General features: G+C 34.6%; 1 protein-coding gene across 3 annotated transcripts in view; it reads left to right on the top strand.

The window, feature by feature from the left end:
* CNTN5 (contactin 5) overlaps window positions 1–20249 on the top strand; it is a 602350-nt gene that overhangs the window by 180565 nt on the left and 401536 nt on the right. For all 3 annotated transcript variants that reach the window (XM_015638959.3, XM_015638922.3, XM_015638933.3), the window contains exon 2: window positions 64–202. The gene's annotated coding sequence lies outside the window, so the exon portion shown is untranslated. The remainder of the gene's footprint in view (window positions 1–63; window positions 203–20249) is intronic.

The following is a 20249-nucleotide window of genomic DNA, read 5'->3' as shown; positions in this document are numbered from 1 at the left end:
TTGAGACATCCAACACTTCAAATACAGCTCTACACACACATGTAACTTTGTTTTTCCCCACAGGTTACAAAAAGGGAGTCCTAATAAATTGGATTCAGTGCAGCTCCTGAGAATCTTTGGATTTCACTCATACAGGACCTAATCTGTGGAGATCATTTCTGTTTTGAAGAACAGCTTCTGTACAGTCAATTGGAAAGTTGAGGTACTGGATATTTGGACAAAACTTCTTTTGGGATATGTTTATTGCCTTTATTTTTTGTCTTTATTAGTTTATAAAGTTCAAATCAAACACAGATGTTCTCATGAGCAATTTAAACTGAATAAGGTGACAAATAGAACAGAGATTAAAAAAAAAATCTAGTTTTATGGATGATATTGTTATATTTCTCACCATGGGTTTGTAAAAGGTGCTGCTTTGAAAGTGTATACCACTCCTTATAAGTGTTTAAAAATTGTCACTGCAGTATAGTCTTAACCTCAATGCATTGAATAGGTTTTGAAATCTAACTTTTGTGTCACATTTGGTAGCATATAATTGATTCTGGAAATCTCTGTAGAAAAGTCACAAAGTCTATACTGCATGTCTAACCTCAGATATTTCACTGTGGCTTGGTCTAGGTCTAGAATATGGTGGGTTTGTTGCAGAACTCTGAAATGACAAGCAAGTTCCACAAATGTAAACCTCATGAAGGTCAAGGAAAATTCCCCTTTCATGAATTTTGGTTTATTCCAATTTATATTAAGTGGTTTGTGTAACTCAGGGAGCAAGAGTACTGAATAAATACAAATCTGTATTAATGAAGCAGGTGAATATGGAAAGTGCTGTGTTCAAGAGCCTGTTGTGATTCAAGCCATTGTGATACAGCAGCTGTAGATTTGAGTCATTTGAATCTGGTATTCACTATACAGATGAATGATAGTTATTCGCTTTCAATTTATCATGAGTACAGCCACAGATTGAAATAAGATGGAGTAAATGTCTGTGGTTATCTGTTAACTGGTGTACTATATCATTTCATAGCTGAGTGACTCATGATCATGCAGCTCAGAACACCTCTAATTAATTTTTGAGTTGAGTATTTATCCTTAACCTCAAACTATGGTTTATTAATGGGTTAAGGTAAAGAGCTTGCTAAAGTGTAATGTGTGGCTGTGCAAACATATTTGGAGGCACATAGTTCATTGTTGGATGTCAGATGTTTTACCTGCCTACCCAACTAATTGAGAATCATATCAGAGAGCCAGCAAGACATTGTAATGAATGACAGTGACCTCCAAAAGACATAACTGAATTAGAACTGATGAACTTGATATGAGTAGAATTACAGTGTCATTTTAAATATAACACAGTTTAACTCATTTTCCTGCCCTTGGAAATGTATTGCACTAAGCATAGAAAGGATTGGCAAGTAAATTTCAGCTTGTTGGGCTTTTTTTGTTTTTTTTTCTACAAGTGTCATAAGATGAGAGGATTTACTGAAGGATGTTTGTTATATCAAAATATTTTGGTTCTGAATGCATACAAAGCAGGTTTTCTGGAATCTAAGACGTGTCTTTAAGGGTTTTGAGGAGCAAAAAGTGATAGGGGAAGAGAAGAGGGAAGAGGGTTTTTTCCAGAGAGATAAATGAAAAATAATTTTTTTATCTTTCTTGCTAAAGATCAGAAAAGTTTAAGACATAATTGTTTAAGATATGTTTAAGACATAATTTCCCACATATTTTTGTTTCTCAAAATAATAGCTTCTAATAGGCTAAATAATGGTGTATACTATTCAAGAATTCTGTTAGTCTTTAGACTGGAGCTTTATGGTGGTCAAATTTTAGCAAATATTTCAGCATCATTTCTGCAGATATTCTTTCTACATTAATCCATAATATCAAGCAACAGAACCAACATCTGGCCTGCCAGCCTTTGGGTGGAATGTTAAACTCATCCTTTGTTGAAACAGAGCAGAACTGAGTCTTGTGCCTGTTTCTTAAATCCATGTGGTTCATTTGCCATAAATGATAAAGTGTTCAAATATAGAAATTCCTATTGAAAAATAACATAAATTTCTGGTGAAACACAAATTGTGCTGTATTTTGTTACACTTTTTTAATGAAAAAAGATTTGGCATAATTTTATACCTAAGCAGGAGCTGCTTATTTACTGGTGAAGAATATGCTGTCCAAACCATATATTTGATAGTCCATGTCCTCAGCCTCTCAGTCAGTACATAGTGTGAAATAAAACAGATTAAGAGAAAACACTGAGCTTCCCTGCCTAGAGCCCCTTGCCTTTTTTTCTCAACTTTGAGGTTAAGGCATACATTTATCTCTCCCAAAATAATTTTTTTTCCTGCCTAAGATTACTCTGATTCCCCTGTTTATTTTCTTTTATTGCTGTGTATTTATCTTTAATTGTGTTTCCCAGGAATAAGGTTTGTGTACAAAACAGAATAGTTGATGCATGTCAAAGTTTCATTCTTTGTTTTTACTTAACCACTCAAACAAATGGACAACAAAGTTTATATAAACAATAGAAATGTCTCTGACGCATGTTTTTGAATAGCCTATGTCATTCACATTATAGTATCTATCTTGACCATGAGGATCTTGGCATAATAATTAGATTGGATAGATCTGTTAAGAACTGCTCTTTCTTTCAAGTTTTGCTGGAAAAAATTGTACTGGTTTAGGAAAAACATTTGCTAAAATGGGCTCTATAGGAGGGGGTTATATTTTGTTATTTTGGAAGATCTGAAATTCTGACAGTTTTAACAATGATGGTCAGGAACAAAAGTAGCAGTGATTTTTAAAACACAAGTCTTCAATATCTTGCAAATGTGAAGATTTCAATAGACTAACACACCAAGAGAGTGGAAAGACCTGACAGAAAATAGTTATTTTCTGTATGTGTAGAATTGAACAGTCCTTAAATGGCTCATGCTGGATGAAAGAGAAACAGAAAAATGACCTTTATCTTTGTCACCACTGCAAATCTTGCTGTTCCACTGTTCCAGTGATGCATAGAGGTGGAAATAAAGGAGATGAGTACAATAGACTTTTCCATAGACCGAGTTTTCCAGGTCATTTAATTCTCTCTAGTGTGTTCAGAACCTTTCCAACAGAGCTAATGATAACAGATTGCCACATTATCCTACTTGTGGTGACCTGTTTGGGTACCTGCCAAAAATTCTACTCACTCAAAACTATAGGTGAAAAAAAGTGTTTACTGTATTCACTTCTAATGGTTATTATCATTTATTCAGGGAAAATAAAAAATGTATTATTGAGCACTTCATGTGTTAAATAATGGCTCAATTATTTTGAAAATTGATACTTTCAGTTGCTGCTCTGCTGCAACAGATTTTGAATTTTCCTTATGGACTCTGGCCTTTTGCCAGTTCATGTTCCATGGGGAAAGTTCTCCCTATCAAACAAGGCTGTTTTTTCAACATATAGCCCTCTAAAATTACCCACAGGAATGCTCTCCTTGCTAAAAAAGAAGCACCTGTGGCTCTGAAAGGGATGATGCAGCATTTTTTTCAAAGGACTTATTTTTTTTTTTTATTTTTATTTTTTTTTAAATTTACTTTTGGGCTGGACAAGCTTAAAAAAATGCTAAGGAGAAAGTCTTACTACCAGAGAATATCATGGTGTCCAGGTTCTTGATCTCATTATTCTAATATGATTTTTTTATGCATAAAATTGACCATTCTAGATTTACCCTTATTGTTTGAATTTCTATCTTTAACATGATTTTTTGAGAGCCAAGAAGCTTTATATCACATACACTATGTGATTTTTGCCATGAACAAAAATAACATTGAAATATTAATTTTAAAAAGAGCATTTCAATATTAATTAAAGAAATTTTGACTAGAACATGCATTGTTTCACCAATCCAATTGGAGAAAAATAATTTTCTGAAATAGATTCTGCCTGGGCATCCTACTTTTGATATAACTTGCTCTTGCATGTTATCTACTTAATTTTTAAGAGCTAAAGAGATTTAAATTTAAAAGTTTACTGTTTATTCATGTTGATTTCTAATCTAGTGTGTTTAAAAATGATTTTTGCAATTATATATAATACTTTGGGTTGTTTGTTTTTTTTAACTACATTTAAGTTTCTATAGAAATCATACTTTTTCCATATCAATGCAAAGTTCATGTTAACAGTAATACTAAACTTTACTATACACCAATGACTTAGTTAGGCTTTCCATGTAGAGTTATTAATTCTTTAACTTAGGGCCATTCAAGCCTGCATTGGCCATGCAATTCACCTGAATAGCTTTCCCTTGATTATAGAATTAAAAATACTAGAGGTAGAAAAACGCTATCAAATCTATTTCAGATGGAATTGTTCTCATCAGAAAAGGTTTCCCTTAGAGTCTGTTTCATATATTAAGGGCTCCAATTTCAATTTACAGAAATGTTTTGCCTGCTGGATGCAAAGTACAGCAGTTTAGCACCTGCTTTGCTAGCAGCTGAATCACCTCACGTTACTAACAACTTTTCAAGGTGGGGAGAGCAACATAGACTGGAGAATCACAGGTAGCAATGATAACATATTAGTTTAAAAAAAATAGGATTTAAGAGGTTTGGGGCTTACATGACAGATATCTTGTTGACAACATGCATGCCTGTGTTTGGAGAAAATTCATGTTTTTATTGCCTAAAATGAGTAGTGATTCTCTCCTTTGCTACTTACGTGTCTACAATAGAAATAACTAGAATATTCCAGGTTTTCAATCTTGAATCCATTTATTTTCACTTCAATTTTATGTTCTTCCAGATTGCTTTATTTTAATTCTGTAATGAAATATTATATTTTGCTGCTCTGTAATTTTAAAAAGGTTTAAGCACTTCAAAATTAAGACTTTATGTTAGTATAATTTTTTTTAAAAGTCTTCCGAGTAATGTCTGAAGTCCTATTAGACTATAGTTCTGAATTATTCAGATATTAGTATGGTTTCATTAATACTGAGTACATAATTTGATGGATTAAATTGTGATATATATGTTTACAGCTTACTTCAAGCTAATGAGAATCTAAAATGTAACATATTAATAGTGTTTCACTGCCTGCTGTTGATGCACAATAGGGAAAATAGAAATACTATTCTAACAAATTTCACGTATGCAGGTTTGAGATCTCCTATAAATCAGTCTCCATACAGGAAACCTTTTATACAACCCAATGTGAGCTAAAGAAGAAAATATTTTGTCCTAATATCGTTAGGCTCAGTCTGGCATTACAGTGAAGCCTTACCAATGACAAATCACTGCAAAAGATGCGGTTCAGTTCTCTCCTTGCAACCCTTTCTGCCCTGTAGCACATGTACAGATTATATATTCAATGCTTAATTAGTTGATAAGTGGAAAAGATTCTGGTTCTGTTTGTTTAATTCCATTCTGTTTTGAGGTAAATCAATATACTAGATGTAAGGGAAATTTCAAGGCAATAAGGCTTCTACTTTCCAAGGCAGCTTGCTATCAAGTAAGCCACAAAACATGCCTAAATTTCTGAAGCAGGTGAGCTCTTCCTCTGATACAGCATCAGAAATCCCCATGAGAACAGGGGTGAACTACACACAGAGCCCTTAGGGTGCCACCTCCCACTGCTGAAAGATTAATTAATACAAAACTAAGTCTGGTAGGGCCTCACCCCCATTTCTGGTCTGATCTGGGGAGGCACCATTCTTTTCATTAAAGCAGCAATGAGTCAAGCCTGTCAAGCCATTAAGGTCCAAGGAGCTTTCATTGTTGATTAAAACCAGCTCTAAATTGTACCAATCGTACTAATAAATATATATATATTTAGTATACCAATACCAAAAAATGCTTGCTTTACACATAGTGAATATGGAAGTCCAGTCACAAACCTGGCTGTTCAAGGCTGTGCTACACTGCTGTTTCCTACCAGCCAGGCTGAGATTAGCTACAAGGCAGCCACTCATTCACATTGGGAATGGATAAAGACAGATGGAATTTGGGGCAGATACTACACAGTCACCCATCCTTTCCTAAGAAATAAGCAGGAAAAAGACTTATATTTTTAGCCACACATACTCTGTGAGTAGTGAATGCACTACTATGTTCATAATGACAAGCACTGAACCTTGAAGACAGCTCATGGACCATGCCTTTCCAGATACTATATAAATATCACCATCTTATGTGGAATTCATGGATCTGGGTGATAGCCAGATGTAGCAATCCCTGAGCTAGAAGTAATTTTGGAAGATGGCCATATTTTTCAGGATTTTTTTTTTTTTTTGGTACAGAAAACTCAGAAAACTGATGATTTGAAATTGATAATCAAAAACCATTGAGAGAGTTAAAATCTTGTGTAAGATTTTCATTATACAGTTTACACAGGCACAACATTTCAGAACAACTTCATATACCATTCATGTTTCTGGTTTTGTATTAAATTCATTTACATTTCAAGTTTTCAGAAGTATTTGCAAAGCATATGTTTATAAATGTTGTTTTATCTTCCTACACTTGCAAAAATTCCTAGTAAAGTCCTATAAAAATGTTTATACCATGCTGCTTTACATGACTAGAAGGAGAGAAAGAGGCTGTCAACCGATCTTGATTTTGTCTCATGTGTTCAAACCTGAATCTAAATTCATATCTCAAGTGTTGCAGAGACATGTAGAGGTCTTAGCAAATGAGATATATTTCTATATTTTGCAATGCTTTTAAATAGTAGAAAATTCACAGCCTTACAAAAAATTGAAACTTTACCTTCTATAACAGAGACACTGATAATAAACATTAAACATCCCTAATATGCAGCACAACTCCTTTATTAGCAGTTTTGTGAGGAAAAATAATTCCTTCTGCTTTGACAGGATGAGAAGAACCAAAGCTCACTATTATATATTGTCATTATACTAATTATTGCTATTTGTTTATTATAGGAGGAGTATTTTTTCCTATTTAAAGCCCTCAGAATGAAAGCTATTTTTATCCTTTGATTCATGTATGCAGTGGGGTTTCTAAAGAAGATTTCTAATTAATTCTTTCAAATTCATAGGAACATCATTATTGTGTTAATCTAATATTTGATACTGATAGAAATGAGCTGCAAACTATTTAATGACATTCTGCATGTACTGTCTTATCAAGTTTGTCATAGCCACTTGACACAAGCAATTTTAGAAGTCAACAGTCTCATTAGTTAATGTTAATGAATTTGGCAGAGACATACAATAGGCTTTTACCTTGGTTTTCATGTATTTTTATGAGATTCTTTTTTGAGAGTATAGACTTGATATTTATTGGTTGTGTAACTTTAAAATAATTTCTTGTAACTGATGTCTGCCTGGATTTTCTATCACATGAAATAAACTAGGTAGCTACCAAATCTGGTAAGCTGAAATAGCTCTACATAAAATGCAAATTTCATACAATCATATTGTTCAGCTAGAAAAAGGGCCTTGGACAGTCTCCAGTCCAATCTTCTGCTCATGACAGGTCAGCTCCAAAGAGGTCAGGCCACACTGCTTAGGTCTTCATCCCTTTGGCTCAGACCGAAATGCTTAGGTCTTCATTCAGTTGGGTCTTGAAATCACCCAAGGATGGAAAGTGAACAACGTCTCTCAGCTCGTGCCACTGCCTCTCTGCCTTTATGGTGGAAAACTTCTCCTTATATTCAGATGAACCTCTCTTATTTCAATTTATCCTTCTTGTTTCTCATCTTTCCAGCTTGCAGAGCCTGGCTGTCTCACTGACTTCCTCATTGCATTGGGGTCTGCTGGTAGATCCCTCCAAGGCCAACTCTGTTCCAAACTGAGCAAGTCCAGGTCCCTTGGACTCTTGTTAAAAGGCAAGTGCTTCAGCTGTACCATCTCACTGACCTCCTTGTATTCAGTTGGTCACTGTCTGTCTTTTACAGAGTGGCCCAAAACTGGACCCAGTATTCTAGATATGAAAGTTCTTGGAAAAGAGAGAAATTATGCAGTCTTTATCTTCAGAAGAAGTTTTTTTGGTTTTTTTTTTAGTTGAGACCAACTTTAATTTACAGGAACATAAATCAGATTCTTGCTGATGTACCAAAATTTGATCTTCATACATATGCATCAAAAGGGGTACAATTTTTCTCTTGAAAGAAGATATTATGTAACTCCTCTTAAAATTCCTGAATTCAGAAACATCAGAGCAAAATAAAAGTTAAGGTAAGAACAATATTGGTATGGTTTATTTCCATAGGAGAGTTCCCTGGTTGCTTTTTTTGGTGATGTTTGCATAGCTACAGTTTTGTGTAAATGTTGCATTCTCTATTAGAGTGAAGGAGCAAAAAGAAACAACTTTCAACTTATGCAAAAGACATCCCTGTTTACTTGCTTTAAAATTAGTCTGAACTGTCCCAGCTGGAGCTCCAAAATGATATAGCTGAATGGGACTGTTCCTCATACAGTGGTTAGCATCAGGTTCTCTTGCACACCTTTTCTTTCCCAGGAAACCAAACTGAGAATATGATGGTCATCAAAGCAGCAGCTTTCAAGGCAGGGAGCATACTGAAGAACTCAATAAGAAATTGATAGAAATTAACCTTCTATCAGTGATTTGGCAAAAGGGAGACATAACTTTACATATCACTCTCAAGTTTATTATCCTTTATTTTCCTTCTACACCTTCAGGTTTCATCCCTTTTGTCTCTTATGAGACATAGTTATTAGTGCATAATTACATTTTGTTGTTGCGCCACTTTCCCTGTTAGGTCATGGATTTATCTCCTGTTTGCCCATTGCATGTGGTGGAGACGTTCTCTCCTGGTTTGAGATTCCAAAAGAGATAGAAATGTGGGCTGCTCACTGTGGTCCTTCTGGAGGTAAGAATGAAAAGGTTGTATATTCGGAAGAAAAATGTGTATCATCCTAATGCAAATATCTGAGAAGGCAAAATATTTATAGGGTGATTTCTTTCAGGTTTATTTCTAGCCAGAAAGGGAGAAGAGTGGTATTATATGAGACACAAGAGTTACAGCCAATAAATCTTGTGAATAAGAGACTACACTATTTTTATTTTTTTTTAAAGGAAGTTTAAAAGCTTTAACTGTCTCTTTTATGTTAAAAACATATTGTGTAGTCTTTGTGATTTACAGTTGAAAGTTGTATTACAATATTTTAAATGAAAGTTCACCATTTCATTTCACCAGAACAAAAGAGGAAAAATGTAGCTTCTTTCATGCTTTTATTCTTTTACTCCAAGTTCTTTTCAATTAAATCTTAATGTAAAATGAGAAAGAGCTACAGCTTCTTTAAAATATGATTAGGTATTCTGGGCTTTAAGTTCTTGATTCACAAAAATTAAAATTTCATTTTAATCCTATTACCTCAAGTGTATTATAATTGAATATTCATTTAAATATCATCCCAGTTCAGATGCTGCATTTAGAGATTTATTTATTTGTAAATGGCAAATGACATTTTAAGTCTATGTTAATTTAAGAAAAAAAGCAAGTAATAAGTTATTACTCAAAATAGTCTGCCATAAATATGTAATATGGAACTCACACCTATGTAGATGAAAAAAAAAGCTTTGACCACAAGACCTCAACATTTCACCTGGTGAAAGAAATAACTAATTTATTTACAAAATAACAAATTATGGAAGGAAGCACAACTCTTGATGAATAGCCTGGATGGAAATGTTACCTGATAGGCTGAATATGTTCTGGATTTAAGGGAAATTTCTGTGATTGCATGCAATAAAGTAAGCTGTGTTCCTGAATATTGTAAAACAAGGCTTTTAATATTCTTTTCCCATTTTTGCCAGACTTTGAAAGCCTCTCTTTCATGTCTTTCATGAATGGAAAGTGAAAATAAACACCAACATAACTTTTTCATAAAGTGAATAAAAGTGATATGTTAACTTACTTAAAGTGCAAGGAGTCTTTTACAGAATTTATACTTGAATTGTTTATGAGGACTAGGCAGTATAAAAATAAATTTGAGTAAATGACTATTTCTAGCAAGTAAAATGCAACATCTAAATTTTGTAACTGTAATCCTAGTTAGTGTTTCAGATGTTTTATGCAGCAAAATTCCACTTCCAAAGCTTGATACTGAAAATCCTTTGATCCAAATTAGTTAGTTTAAAATTAAGTCCTTGGTTTGCAGAAACATGTAAGATTTCAAGACATCCTAAGATCAGGTAGAAGAGAAATAGAAAGGCACTGGCAAGTGTCAGCTATTCCATAGCAAAACTCACTTCAAACGGAAAACTTTGTTTAGCTTTCCATAATGAATGTGAGGTAAATACTCGTTTTATTTTTAAAGGGAAAGATTTTTTTTTAATTTTCAGATTTAGGAAAAGAAAGGCAGTGGGATGTCACAGTTTCTGTCTGCAAGCTGGTGCATCTTCATAGCATGATTGGCTGGGCTCTGCAGCATAGGAAAATACATTCTTTTAATCCCAACTCCCTCACCTACTTCCTTATAGAGATAATACCTTATAGTGAAGGAGTTTCTAGAGATATAAATATGGTGGATAATACTTTTTCCTCTTTAGGTACATCTTCCATTTTTACTGGTAGTTATTCTGAAATTTCAGGAAAGGTGACATTTGCTGTGTAAACTTCTGCAAATGGTCGCTGAGCTCACATTCAAGGCTACCCTCTGAGCATTTCTGTTTTATCTGCAGTACTTTGATGTATCCATACTGGCCCCACCCATCAAGAATTCAAATGTATTTCTATACAAAGTCATTTACAAAATCAATTACTACACTCTGATTTTTTAATATATCACATGCTTTTTATAATTCACATGTACTTAAAGAGATGTGTTCAGTTTCCAAAATATACTGATCCATAGATCTTTTTAAACTATTTTTGTTATGCAGATTTTCAAATAGAGATTTCTCCTATTATCTGTAGATTATTAAAAAAAAATAATTACTTCATTGTCTTCTTGAGTTCAAAATTAAAAAGTTCATATACGGGGTAAAGAACCTTCAGTGTTATTTGATTCAGTTTGCCCCTCACTGAACATTACCATTTTTACTATAAGCAGGAATTGTTTATTTCACAGACTTGATGTAAACTAATTCATAGTATTTATTAAGATAAATGCAAGAATAAAATAAAAATGAAATGGATTTTTGTTCATTAAAAATCTCCTTTACTATGTAAATCATACACTAATGAAAATTAGATAATTTAGAGGAGAGGTGGGAAGGGATCTCTCTTTGATGAGGACAGTAATCTCTGTACAGAAACTATGGAAGTACAAATGCTATTCTTTAATTTAGGGACTCAGAAACATTTCTAGCTGGGTTCAAGTCCCAGCCAGCATATGCAGTTGTATGAAAATCTGTTTGCTGTGTCCCATGAGTAATACTGCTTGCAGGAATTACATAGTTACTGCTGAGAAGGAACTCAACAGATTGTAAGTAATATAGTAAAGTAGCAGTATGTTTTTCTCATTACAGTGTAGCTACAAACCACACTCTTACAATTTCTCTGTTTCTCTTCTGGTTGATAAATGGACTGATCTAACTCTCCCACTTGAATGACCCATCTAATAAAAATACTTATGAACAATGTTAAATATTTTACAGTCTAATTATATAATTATTGGTAGAAACAGAATCTTTGATCTTAGAATAGGAGGAAATGTGGAACAACAGGCAATTTAGCTGAAAATGTGAATTACTAGTTTTCATGTTATAAAAGACCTTGAAAGTAGAAAGTCAATAAAACCACCAACTGAAAACCTAGTTCAAATTCCACTGTAGTTAATAGCAAAGCTTTCAATAGTGCCAAGGGTTGCATATGTCCATGACATTTATAGAAATTTGAAGAACAGCCTACAGTCTGTCTGAGAAGTAGAATCCTATAAAAATTCTATATGTGTATTCTTTTCAAAGACAAAATGTCTATTGCTACTACAGGGAATTTGAAGTGAGCACATTAACTTTCAGTAAAAAAAGCAAAAATTATTTCAAAGTTAATTTGAACTGAGTAGAAATATGGATTAAAGGAAAACAAGAAAAGGTAAGACAGCATGGAAATAGAAGGTACAGAATATCCCTTCTTGAGTTTCTGTAGAAAATATACTATGAAAAAAAACCCAAACCAAACTCAAACCAAATCAGCCAAACAAACAAACCAAAAAAACCCAAGCACAACAAACGAGCAAGCTAAACTCTTTAAAACTCTAGAGTGACTAATCAGGTTGCTAACTTTTGGGGAATTTTCATGGCATGCCTTGAGGTGAATTAAATACATTTGTGCTCAACTATATATACACATATATTAAAAACTAATAAACAATGTGATGTGCTGAGTCTTACTATAATATGCAACTCTACATGGAGTCTGCAATGACACAACACAAGTAGAATCCTTATATACCTTTGCACCAGCACCAGGCCCAAGAGCAGTGGTATGGGACACTCCAGACCACCCTTGGGTCCATCCTCCAGTCCACATCTGCTGTGATACATGGCCCCTAAGTGCTCTCATTCCAGGATGGCCACAGGATAATGCTGAGGCTGTTCCTTATCTCAGCACTCAGAAATACTTTACTCCCTTGCAAAGTAGCCTTCTGTCTCCAACATCCATTACGTTCAGACAGCTTAAATCCTTCTTGTAGCTGAGCCTTCTTGCCCTCCATGAGAGCTTAATCATCACTCAAAAATTACCACTGCAATGGGAATTTTCTCTTCATAGATAAAATTCGTTTTAGGATCTGGGAGTGGAGTAGGAAAGGAAGGGTGGCAGAAAACCCTCGGAAAAGTACCTAATTAAAGCAGTATCAGTTGATAAATTAACATTCATTATCTGTAGACAAATGCAAGAGAGCTCACAGAATGACTGAGAACATCATGTTAATTTGGAAACAAGTGACTGACTAAAAATTGTGAAAATAAACTGAAAAAATATACACAGCAGTGCCAGTCAAATAATCTCCCAAACCATTGAGCAAAAGAAGTCATGCCACACACTGAAACCTTTTAACTCACTAGAATGATGTGGGGACCAGAACACAAAAAAATAAATAAGAACAGGACAAATATGTTAATAAATTAAAATTTCAGATACTTTTATATATATATATATATATCTCAAACAACTCACAGAACCAAAACAAGACACATATTGTAGGTGAACAACTCAAAGGAGGCCAACACTGTCCACTTCTCATCTTAAGAACTGTGTAAAATCCATAGCATAGAGGTGATTGTAGTGTAACTGCTGACCAAATAACTATCTATGTGATACAGGAAATCTAAGGGATTTATGAGAATTATATTGCATTGTTAGACTTGAACTGACACTTCTGCCTTTGTTTTTCCTATAAAATACATATTTAAACAAAAGAAGAATAAGAGATTTTTGAATATTGGTTTTATTGCTTATTTTTCTTTTTTCCTTTTGAAAAAAAGAAAAAATGAGTATATGGCATTATCCTACTGAGTTTACATCAGCATTATTAAAACTCCCACATGTAGATCATGATTTGCACAAGAACCTTGTTTGTGAACACAGCAAAAGAGTAATAATTCAACTAAGGATGAAGAATTGCTTCATTTTAAACACAAATATTTGTCTTTAATATTTTTGTACTTATATGAAGTCTATCAGTATACATTCTTTTTTTCTGTATAGATTTTTCTGATAAAAATAATAAATGTTAATAATTCTTAAGACCTCAGTGTAAGGAACTCTAAAATTTCCCTGTTTTAAAACATGGTAATTGTCATACATAAGTAATCAGCCATGTTGCTAAATTTAAATATAATTTGGCTTATATAGAAGAAATGTGTGTTTTTCTTGCATAGTGCATTCATTATCCATAACAAATTAGTGCCCCCATAAATTCAGTCTTCCAGACAAATGAATGTTCAGCTACATGAGAATCTGAAATTTGCACATCAAAATAAATGCAACTGCACTGATCTTAGAAATGGAATTAACAGATTCATATGCAGTAGTGTCTATTTAGCTGACAACATACGTCTTACATGGTAAAAATACACTTTTGACAAAAAATGAGTTTACATTTAAAAAAACAATTGTACTAGGTTAGAACTTCATGCATGAATTAGAGAGCATGATTTATTTATTCTAAACTTTGCTTATAAAAATTGTCATTTATGAAACAGTCCAAGACACTAACTTTTTAAAGGAAAATCTCAGAAAAAAAGTTGTTCTTCTCCATACACTTCACTGCATGCTTAAGGCATTTGGCTTTGAGCCTCATTACTGAGTCTCTGTTTATAATGAATAAAAAGAAATAGCAGAAGTTAATTCAGTTCAACCAACATCTAAATCATCCTCAGGGTATCTGTCAATAAAAGGAACCTGGAATTCCTAGCTGGGATGAATTGGCCGGGTATTACACATTAAACTTCATTTGGCAACACTACAGTGTCATGTTGTAGAAGTCATCTTGCTAAGATTTTGCAAAATAGGGTATTGCAGAGAATGTAAAACAGTATTTTGTGTTTAACTCTGTCAAACTTAATAAATATAACCTGGGTTTAGTGTGAAATAGTATTATTTAGGGTATGTGCTGTTTGTATTATGCATTTAAGCCTTATTATGTAAGTCTTTTAACAAAGTGTCCTTATACTTAGCAAAACAGAGATTCACAGTGCACATTACAAAAACATTTTCCCATCACTTGGATTTTCTTCAAAGAGCAGTTACTCCAAACTGACATACTTCAATCAGCTGGTGAAATTTAAGTCCTGTTTAACTGGTAGAGCCTTCACCTACTATACCTACATAGTCAGGGTTCAGGGTGGTATTCACCTTCTCACTCAGCCATGCTATCTATCTATCAAATATATCATTGTTATATTTTTCTCTTCTATTGCATTATTCTGATTTCAACAACCTTTACTCTCTTGCCAAAATTCAGTCCACTATTGGAAGCTTCTGTTTAACATTAGGTTATAAAATGTTCTCCCTTTTTTGACACCTGAATGTTCTTCTCTGCTATATGTTTAGAGCTTGTTCAAAAGAACTTTTTTTGAGCATGAAGTCAATAACAATGTTAGACATAAAAACTGCTCAGCTCCTAGTGGTTTATATCAAATCTGATTCCAACTGGTTTATTGAATTATTAATGAATTCTAATTAACCAACAATCAATGGATCATATATTCAGGATCAATATCCACAATACAGACGATAAACTATAATGCTGGATATACATAAAACTGTAAGAAACCCCTTCAAATTTCTGAAAAGCCTTTTATTACTAATTCCCAGAAGTGGGAATTTAACACATTGAGGCAGCTGCCTGCATGCTCTGGCTTTGCCCACGCCTGTATCAGCCCATCCACTGGTGATAGGGGTTCCATGGGTACACACATGAAGCAGGTGTGGGTCCTGTGTTGCAGTCTGTATCACCGGTGCCCTGACTGCATCCCAGTGGCCCCAATGCTGAGGATGATCAGCCAGCCCTAAACAGAGATTGCAATGGTGGCAGGGCAATTCTGGAATCCTAGAACTACCATGGTCTCTTTCTCCTTCTTTTCAAGCTCACCTCCTTGGTAATTCCCTGATTTAAAATTTAATCTAGCAGTTGCTGGCATCTTTCCCTCTAGGGTTGTCAGCATTTGGACAAACAGGCTCTTGGACTGTGCTGGGTAATCCTCATGACATTCAGTCCCATTTCCACTTTCCCAGCTATTGTTTGCTCTGGTAAGTGAGCACCTTCACTGAGAGCAATCCCACTTGCTTGTTGCTCTCTTCTGCTACTTCTGTACTGGATTTTAGTGTCTACCCTGCAAGGGAGAGAAAAGCCTAGAAAGTCAGTGAGCTGGAGGGTGTAGGCAGCATTTTTGGTGGGCTCTGAACCTGCTGGAAGTGAGTGTGGGGGTAACTGCAACACTGTAGACAAGAAAGGAGCAGTGCATATTGATTTGGATGCCACAGAGTCTCTTAGGGTCTTGCAGGAGAAGTTTAAAAGTTTGTTCTGTAAATGCTTTGACTTAAAGTCAGTCTTAAGCATCTCTGTGACTATATTCACTGGTTTAAGATCAAAGTAGGGTGGTGGGGATAATGTTGCTTACATAGGATAGAGAATTCATTAGAGTCTATTTACCTTGTGATAACCAATTTGCATTTGTTTATCTTTCCTCTAATTTCTGTGTCTTTTATGCAATTCAGCTAGAGTGATTGCCAATATGTGAATAAAAGGCAGATTTACTGCATCTTGCAAAACAAATCATTCTTTTAAGTCATTGTGCTAATCAAATATATTTACCTGGAATGGAATTGGTATTTAATGTCATTTGTGCTTTGAGATGTGGGAAAGCATTTATTTATTTTTTGTTTCTTTGTCAACAATTTTTTTCCTGTCAAATACTAAAACATGCTATACATCATAAATGTAATTTTATTTATCTCAAGAATAGAGTAATAAATATTTACTCAATGTTATTATTAATATAATAATGATAATACTACTACTACTACTAATAATAATAATAAATAAATTCCTGAGTTCTGTTTAGTACATTCTTTCTTTAATAAATAAAAATTTATAGATTTGAACACAGCAAGAAATGAAATAGAGCTACTGACATACATCTTAAAATTTTAATATTTATGTTTTTTAAAAAATTTAATTTCTTGAAAAAACCAACACCAACAAAAAACCACAAAACAACAGACAATAGATAGCTAGTCAACCAAAATGACTGCACTAAATTGAAATCCAATGTTTGTACATTTACACATTTTCAATTTCTGAAATTTATTGGTTTGTTTAAAATTCTTAGCAGTTGCAGACTTACAGCACCTTTAAAACACTGCAGACTACTTTAAAATTACTGTGTGTAACAAATATCAACCTCTTTATGTTTAAAAGTGCCTTTTAAAAATGAATAAAATATTAAATAAATTAATTTAATCTAATTCTGTTTTGAATTGCAAATTAAAATTGTAATACTTTAATGTCACTAAGAGCACTGAAGAGCAAGTAATGTGTCCAGATTTTTCTATATTAGTAGAGTTATGTAAGAGCTTTTAATACGACAGCTTTTAAAAAAGAAAATGCTTATAAACTTTACTTAGTTTTAACAGTCTTTTCCCTTTAGGAAATTTAGAGTCGACTTGGACTTGTAAAAAGTTTCTTCATTTCATCTCACTCTAGAGATATACTCCCATAGATATATCAGAGAAAAACAATAGCAATTCAAATGAAATAATGGCCAATTAGCATTTATAAAACAACAAGTTTAGGTTGAACAACCCTGATTCTCTCAGCCTGTCTTCATAAGAGAGGTGCTTCAGCCTTCCCCTGGACTCACTATAATAGGTCCACATCCTTACTGAGCTTGGGGTCCCAGAGCAGACACAACACATCAGGTGGGTCTCACCAGAGCAGAGCAGTGTCAGAACCACCCCCCTGCTGGCCCCACTGCTTTGGATGCAGCCCAAGATGTGGCTGGCTTCTAGGACTGCAATTGCTGGGTCACGTCTGATTTCTCATCCACCAACGCCCTCAAGTCCTTCTTCAGAGGGCTGCTCTCTCTTCTGTTTTCCTTTCCACTTCCACTTAATCATGGAGCAAATTTCACTTGGTTTAATTAGCTAATGTTTCTTTTTTTTGCCTAGCATTCTAATTTTAAACGAACACCACTGTTGTTTCACTCCTCTACACCTCAAAACCCACTCAGAATTTGGAGATTGTCCAATAGGGAAGACAAATTTAGATCAGTAACAAGAGTTATGGCCTGATGTAATGCAGTTGTGCCTCCTTTAGGACCCTAACACTGGGGGTAAAATTTGACATTTCCATAGGCTATTTGAATGCCTTATCTATTAAACAGAGAGCTAATTCTCTTTATCATGATTGCATTAGTTAAAAGTAACCCTTAAAGAACCTTGCTTTTGACCAGAAACTGCTAAAGATGTGGCTGTTTTCTTCATATGTAACACACATGCTTCCTAGCTTCAGAGCTTTAATGTTATGAGAAGTTTGGATAAATATGCATTTAAGTTACACTGATTGCTGCTTTAGTGCACAAAACAAAATATATGCCTGAGTTCATGAGATGTTGTTCTCAGGAATGGTTCCTGAAGTCCCTTTCTCTTCCTAAAGTAATCCATACCCTTATTTCACCTCCTAGAATAACACGTACCTTGATTTATAATTCATCTTAGAAGTGTTTAAAAGGTAGAACTTACAATGTGTCAATTTATGGAGGTGGAAAAGGCAATTCACTGTCTTACATTAGTTCTGGTTGATAGGTATCCCTTTCCTGTATTACTGTCTGCTGAATAGCTTTGTAATCCCTGCAAGAAGAGATTGTCTACCCTGGAATTTGTGATCATTATTGATTATGCTGGGTGAGTAATAAAATTGCTCAGTATGTCTTGGTATTTGTCATCACATCGGAGTTACAGATGCAATACTGATTTCTTCTGGAAGCATTCTTTTTAACAAAACTAATTAAAAAATCATGATACCTTTATTTAAGGAGTTCTAGTACCTAATGCCTTTGGGGCATCTGTTAGAAGTTTCAATTGAAAGAAGCCTACTTGATCTAGCTTTCCAATTGGTTAGGATTGGGAAAATATAAGTTCTTGGAATAGCTTAAGATTTTGATAATATGATAACTGTGTTTATTTTTAAAATGAAACACCTTGTGGAGTTGCTTGTGTGCAAAGATTAGAAAAATCAATGCAATGCATTTATGCTCACAAACCAGAATCAGTGTTGTGAGATAATAGAATTGCATTTTTACTCTCAAGTTATTTTCACTGCTGTTTGTACCATTCATGGTTACTGAGTGCTGTTCATAACTGCTACAGTTTGTGTGAATGTCGGCAAAGGTTTCATTCTATATATGCATCAAATATACGTCATAAGTGTAGACTGATCAGTGTTTGTGAAATCTTCTTTCTGGTACTAGGAGACTTCCTGGACTGATTTAGCTCTCTGTTTATTACCAAACTCTGGTCATTCAGGTCCACAGTGACAAGGTTGAGAAGTCCTAGGGCAATCAAAATCATTTCATGGCACTGGGAAGGTGGGTTGAAGATACAGGAGCACAGGTGGTGTTTTCTTCAATCATTTCGATAGGAAGGAAGAATGTCAAGGAAGAGAATCCACCTGATCAACACATGGCTTAAAGACAGGTCCATCCATGGATTTTTTGGCTTTTTGAATCATGGGGATGTTTACATGGTACCAGGCCTGCTGGAGACAGATAGGATTCACCTATTTAAAAAGGAGAGGACTCTAGACCATGAGTTCACTGGGATGGTTGAGAGGGCTTTAAACTAGGTTTGAAGGGGAAAGATGATAAGATCAGGCTGACTAGAGATGAGCCATGAGCAACAGGCCAGTGTTGGGAGAGAAATCAAGAGCAGAGAAGTTCATCCGCACACAGTGTGGGTAATAAAGAGGAGGAGCTGGAAGCCATTGTGCAGCAGAAAGCTGTAATAAAATATAATATAGTCATCATGTCTCCTGTGCCTGGAGTGCAGCTATGGATGGCTATGAGCTCTCCAGACAGGATAGATGAGGAAGGAGAGGTTGTGAGGTGGCTCTGTTCACTAGGCTGTGGATGTTATCAATCTGGACTTCAGTAAAGCCTTTTATACTGTCTACCAAAGCATTTCCCTGGAAAAGCTGTCAGGCCACAGCTTGGACAAGTCTACTCTTCACTGGGTTAAAAACTTTCTGGATGGCTGGGCACAGAGAATGGCTACATCCAGCTAGTGGAGGGTCAGCAGTGGGGCTCCCCACTCTATTGTGTTTAATATCTTTATCAATGACCTGACAAGAGGATTGAGTGCCCCCTCAGAAAGTTCCCAGCTGACAATCGACTAGTGGGAGTGTTGATCTGCTCAAGCACTCTATAGGTGACTGTTCAACAAGGACACACACCTACAATGCCAAGCATCAAATCTTTCTTTACCTAAGGAAGGAATGTAATAAACTGCAGAATACTAATTTAAAAAAACAAACAAACAAACAAAACACAGCCCTTGGATTGCATGTAGCTCTCCCCTATATACAAGTTGGCTGTAGTAACCAAGCTGTTCTATCGCACTTATATATATATATATTGTGTTCAATTATATAGTGAGTCTGATATCCATCTGATAAGTGAGGTTTATATGATAAGTCAGACATTTCAGAGTATTTATGTATATATATTTATTTTAAAACCCCCAGATATTTCTGTATAGTAAAATGGGCCTTGTTCAGTGCCATTTCCGAAGAGATCATCATCTATGTAACAGAGTCAATATGTTTTGTGCTTTTAGTT

This window comes from Parus major, chromosome 1 (assembly GCF_001522545.3).
Source record: "Parus major isolate Abel chromosome 1, Parus_major1.1, whole genome shotgun sequence".
Lineage (NCBI taxonomy): Eukaryota > Metazoa > Chordata > Aves > Passeriformes > Paridae > Parus > Parus major.
This window is presented reverse-complemented; position numbering and strand designations above follow the sequence as displayed.